The sequence below is a fragment of the Neophocaena asiaeorientalis genome, unplaced genomic scaffold (genome assembly GCF_003031525.2).
Source record: "Neophocaena asiaeorientalis asiaeorientalis breed wild unplaced genomic scaffold, Neophocaena_asiaeorientalis_V1.1 scaffold82, whole genome shotgun sequence".
NCBI classification, from domain to species: domain Eukaryota; kingdom Metazoa; phylum Chordata; class Mammalia; order Artiodactyla; family Phocoenidae; genus Neophocaena; species Neophocaena asiaeorientalis.
Genome location: NW_020173068.1, coordinates 5,988,172 through 5,993,803, shown reverse-complemented (window position 1 = coordinate 5,993,803; position 5,632 = coordinate 5,988,172). Strand labels below are relative to the sequence as shown.

General features: G+C 44.5%; 1 long non-coding RNA gene across 1 annotated transcript; it reads right to left on the bottom strand.

Annotated features, from left to right (window-relative positions):
* Positions 1-1,652: 1,652 nt before the first annotated feature.
* LOC112398377 (uncharacterized) lies at positions 1,653-5,299 on the bottom strand. Its single transcript, XR_003002996.1, has 3 exons — positions 5,221-5,299; positions 3,026-3,101; positions 1,653-2,775 (listed from the first exon to the last, which is right to left on the bottom strand). It is a non-coding gene; the product is annotated as an uncharacterized LOC112398377 (long non-coding RNA).
* Between the last annotated feature and the right edge of the window lie 333 nt (positions 5,300-5,632).

The following is a 5,632-nucleotide window of genomic DNA, read 5'->3' as shown; positions in this document are numbered from 1 at the left end:
TGAAAAAGTGACTTGCTCAAGATTCATTAGTCATCAAGGAACAAGGAACTCCAACCTTGGTCTTTTGATTCCCTATTCAGTGGTCTTTTGAAAAAAAAATTCTGGTTAAATACACATAACATAAAATTTACCATCTTGGGCTTCCCTGGTGGCGCAGTGGTTGAGAGTCCGCCTGCTGATGCAGGGGACACAGGTTCGTGTCCCGGTCTGGGAAGATCCCACATGCCACGGAGCGGCTGGGCCCATGAGCCATGGCTGCTGAGCCTGCGCGTCCGGAGCCTGTGGTCCGCAACGGGAGAGGCCACAACAGTGAGAGGCCCACGTACCGCAAAAAAAAAAAATGTACCACCTTAACCATTTTTGTGTACAACTAAGTACATTCACCACGTTGTGCAACCAATCTCCAGAACACCTTTTATCCTGCAAAACTAAAACTCTATACCCATTAAACAACAATTCTCCATTCTCCCTCATCCCCCAGACTCTGGCAACCACCATTCTACTTTCTGTTTCTATGAATTTGACTACCCTAAGTACTTCATATAAATGGGATCATACAGTATTTATCTTTTTGTGACTGGCTTATTTCACTTAACATAATGTCCTCGAGTTTCATCCATGTTATAGCATGTCAGAATTTCCTTCTTTTTAAGGCTGAATAACATTCCATTACATGTATATAACACATTTTGTTTATCCATTCATCTATCAATGGACATTTGGGTTGCTTGCACCTGTTGGCTATTGTGAATAATGCTGCTATACATATAGGTATACAAATATCTCTTTGAGACTCAGCTTTCAATTTTTTTGGATATATACCCAGAATTGGAATTGCTGTATCATACAGTAATACTATTTTTAATTTCTTGAGGAACCATCATATTGTTTTGGGGAACAGCCATACACAGTGGCTGTACTATTTTACATTCCAACTAACAGTACACCAATTTCTCTACATCCTTGTTAACACTTGTCATTTTCTTTCTTTTTTTTTTTTTTCCTAATAGCCATCCAGTTGGTGTGAGGTGGTATATCATTGTGGTTTCCTTAAGAGTTTTGAAGTCTTCTGTAGAGATGCCAAGACACTAAGTAACCCTGTAAATCACAACACAATTTACATCAAGATCCTACTAAACTTAACACACTGTAGGAGGCAACAGTACACATAGTCATTGCCCTCAAGGATTTTATAATCTAGCTGGAAAGAAAGGACATACGCACTTAAAAATAAATAACAGGACTTCCCTGGTGGCACAGTGGTTAAGAATCTGCCTGCCAATGCAGGGGACACGGGTTCGACCCCTGGTCCGGGAAGATCCCACATGCCACGGAGCAACTAAGCCCGTGTGCCACAACTACTGAGCCTGCGAGCCACAACTACTGAGCCCACTTGCTGAACTACTGAAGCCTGTGTGCCTAGAGCCTGTGCTCCGCAACAAGAGAAGCCACCGCAATGAGAAGTCCGCACACTGCAATGAAGAGTAGCCCCCACTCACCACAACTAGAGAAAGCCCACATGCAGCAACGAAGACCCAATGCAGCCAAAAAAAAAAAAAAAGATAGATTTTGTACCTATCCTCAAGCACTTTATATATACATTCTAGTAGTGAAGTGAGATTATTAAATCACAAGAAAAACGGACCAATAAATTAAACAAATTGTGTTAAGTGTTATGAAGTAAAGGGGCAAGAGGAGACTGTTGCAGTATCCAAGAAAGAGATGACTATCGCCTGGACCAGGCTAGTGGCAGTAGAGAAAAAAGTGGCTGGATTTGAGATTTATTTTGGACATTGAATCAATAAGACTTGATAATGAATTGGATGAAGAAAGTGAGGAAAAGGAAGGAACTGAGTTAACTCCTGAGTTTCTGACTTAAGCAACTGGGTAGAGAGCAGTGCCTTGTTAATTGAGATGAGGAAGATTTGCAGTGGGACATACCCAGAGTTCTGTTATAAACACAATAACTTTGAGATCTCTGTGAGACAAGCAAATGGAAAGAAATAGGCACTTGGACATGTAAGGCTAGAATTCTGAGAAGTTTGGATTGGAAATAATGGATTTGAGAATCATTGACATAATGACATTATTTGGAGACAGTATTTCCATTAGACTAGATTCCTAAATCTCCCCATTGACACATTATCTCATAAGTCGTTTCTATATATGATTAAATAATTAAGAATTCATTTCTGTTGGTTTAGTTCTCGGAGGATAAACTATTCAAGACTTCTTTGGGTAAGGGGGCGGTGCTCACTATACCTCCCATCAACCTCATCAACCCAAAGACAAATTTAATTTCACAGTTACTAAATGCTTTTCATTAATACCTCAGTGACTTTCTCTTTTACTCATCAAAGCTAACTTGTAAAGTCCCCATGAAATGAATGAAAAGGATTGAATAGGTCTGGATTTCCCTGTGGATTAGAATTTCTATCTTAATTATATTTTCTTTAAGTTAAACATCACCTTCAAGGATGTATGGGCTTGCTTAAGTAGACAGAGTACTGGACTAATATCATGAGATCTGGGTTCTAGTTCAAGTACCGTCACTATTTAAAGTCATAGCCTCTATAGGCCTGTTTTTGTGGGTCAGGTGAAGAGACTAAGGAATATTTTAAAGCCTATGAAAACATAAAATTCAATAGCTTACTACTAGGAAGCTGGAGATCTGGGGTGGTGCTGAGCATCAAGAATGGCCCAGAGTGAAGATTCCAGGAGGCTGTTCTGGATTTCTCACTACTTTTTGTGGACTCCATAATTTGGCTTCTGTATCTATAAAACAGGAGAATGTCAATGATTTCCCTCACCATTATAAGAAGAAAATTAATAAATGTTTATATGTTTTACAGATTCCTGGATGAAACAGGTTAGGAAAATACAAATAACTATTGTGCTGATGTTCTTATTAGCTTAATCTAAGTACAATCTATCTCTTGGAAAACCTGGAAACACTTAGCTGTCATTGCTTTGTGACTTTTGCCAGCTCCCCAAGGAATCTTGGCTTTCCCAAGAAAACAACTACCTTGAGGGTAACCTGAAATCTCTGAAGGAAGTCTCTTGCAAGCAACCAGTTCAGGGAGGTCATATCTGGTACCATGCTGTAAAAGAAAATAAATCTTTTCACAAAAGTGTTCAACACTATTTGCTAATCAGACCAGCATTTCCCAAACAGGGAGTGGCAGTACAGCGAGGCCTCATTAAGGCTTTGTCTTTATTAATGTGAACTAACTTTGTTAGCGTGAACTAAGTAACTTAAGGGTGATTTCCTATGAGCTCCTCTCTGCCTCTATCATTTCTCTTCTACCTTTGTTTTTTCCCACTTGTCTTCTCTTTGTCTCAGTCTTCATTCTCCTAGTTGCATGGGCTTTTCAAAAACGTAGGCCACATTGTTTCCTTCTCTCCTCTTCAAGGCCTCCCCACTTAAAGTGATTTGGGGACTGTCATGCTCCAAATATTTGTTTGGAGGTCTCAGAGACCAGGAGGATACAAATGGTATTCACCAGTGGCTTTTGACCAGGGGTGATTTGGTAATGGCTGGAGACATTTTTGGTTGTCACAATTAGGGAGAGGGTGCCACTGGCATCTAGTGAATAGAGGCCAGGGATACTGCTAAACATCCTACACTGCACAGAACAGCCACCAATAACAAAGAATTATCTGGCCCAAAATGTCGAGAGTGCTGCTGTTGAGAAATCCTGGTATGCACAGATATCAGTAGCTGAAAATTACTGAGGAGGCAGTGTAGTCCCCTTAGGGATACAGATTCACAAGGTGGTAAAGCAGCAGCCACTGGCATCAGATTGCCTGGGCTTGGATCACTCTCACTGAGCCATAAGCTCCTTGGAGGCAGGGACCTAATTTTACCTACCACACTTACATTAGGGACTAGTATCCAATGGAGAGTACAAACTATTTGTGGATTGTCTCACACAGTTGTTTTGAGGCCCAAAGCATGGAATATACATGAAGCACAGTGAGAGGGAGAAAAGCAGCTCCTGAATATGGGGAGCTAGGCTGGTGTTATCAACTAGGATGTGCTGCCCTACTGAACATAAACAATTTCACCAAACACCAACATCAGACAAAGCCACTCTGTGACCATGATGGATAAGACAAAAACAAAACCACTCCATAAACATGTTTGAATACAAACAAGAATACTGTCCCAACCACAAAAGAAAAACAAACAAAAAGACCAAATATCCCCCTATCCTGGCTAACATGAGGATTCTTCTCCCTTTTTAGATAATAATGATTAAAATACCCCATCATAGAATTACCTTCACCTCCTAATAGCATCCAATCTAGAGAGCAGGCCCGCTTCCTGGAGCCCTCCTCCAAATTACCTAACACAAGCCCAAACCCTGTAAATTCTTTCCAGCGCCCTCTTCCTGAGATGTCTCCCTGTGCCTCATGCTGTGCCTCCCCTCCTTACAAGGAGACAATAAGCTCAGGTTTTTTTTTAAATTTATGGCTGTGTTGTGTCTTCGTTGCTGCGCTAGTTGCCGCGACTGGGGGGCTACTCTTCATTGCGGTGCGCGGGCTTCCCATTGCGGTGGCTTCTCTTGTTGCAGAGTAGGGGCTCTAGGCGCCTGAGCTTGTTAATTGTGGCTCGCGGGCTCCAGACCACAGGCTCAGTACTCGTGGCGCACAGGGTTAGCTGCTCTGCAGCATGTGGGATCTTCCCGGACCAGGGCTCGAACCCGTGTCTCCGCATTGGCAGGCGGATTCTTAACCACTGGACCACCAGGGAAGTCCAAGCCCAGCTTTGTTCAACTAGACAGGTGATCTCGGTGGTATTTGGCTGGAGGGCATTGACAATAGTGAGAGCCCCCTAAAGGGTTACTGCTATCATCATGCCTCCAGGGGAACTGCACCCGCAGCGTTCAAGCAGAGACTTCGCAAACAAGGATTTCGAGGTTTCCCGACAGAATGCCTCCTGCCAGGCGGCTTCTCCTCAGGGTACGTCTCCTCTCCCGTCTACAAGGTTGAAGCCGACCTCCCAAGTTCAAATCCAGCCTGTTGAGTTAAATTTCTCGTGAAGTAAAACCCTTTAGTGAGGTGTGCGCCTCTAGCTCCAACTTTGAGTTCCTGAAACACTAGAACACCCCAATGGGGCACGGTGGAGGGAGCAGCAGGGAAACAAGCCCCGACGGGTTCATATTACTGAGTGCCTTACCCACTACCCTAACCCAGGACAAACCACCTCGAACTCACTCCGCAAGCGACGCAGAACTGCGCGGGTTCTCCACGCCTCCAAAAGCTAAAGTAAGGGCAGCCCCAGGCAAAATCGAACCTTCCGTACCGGCTTCCTCAGACGTCGCGCACGCGCACGGGTCGCTGGGCGGCCGCCGCGCTAGCGCCCGCCTCTTCTAGGCGGACTACAAGTCCCGGCTTGCCTGTCGCCGCGGCGTCGCCTGGTAACTCGCGCCAGTCGGAGCGCGCTAGGTCGACTTCGCCGCGCGCCTGCGCCTTGGCGGTCTCTGCGCAGGCGCATTTCTAACTCTTGGGAAGAGAGGGCGGGGTGTTGTTCCCTTTCGCTGATGCAAGAGCCTAGTGCGGTGGTGGGAAAGGTGTCGGCAGGAGCAACGCTGAAGCCTGGGCCTGGGGCTGACCTGTCAGACTTTCC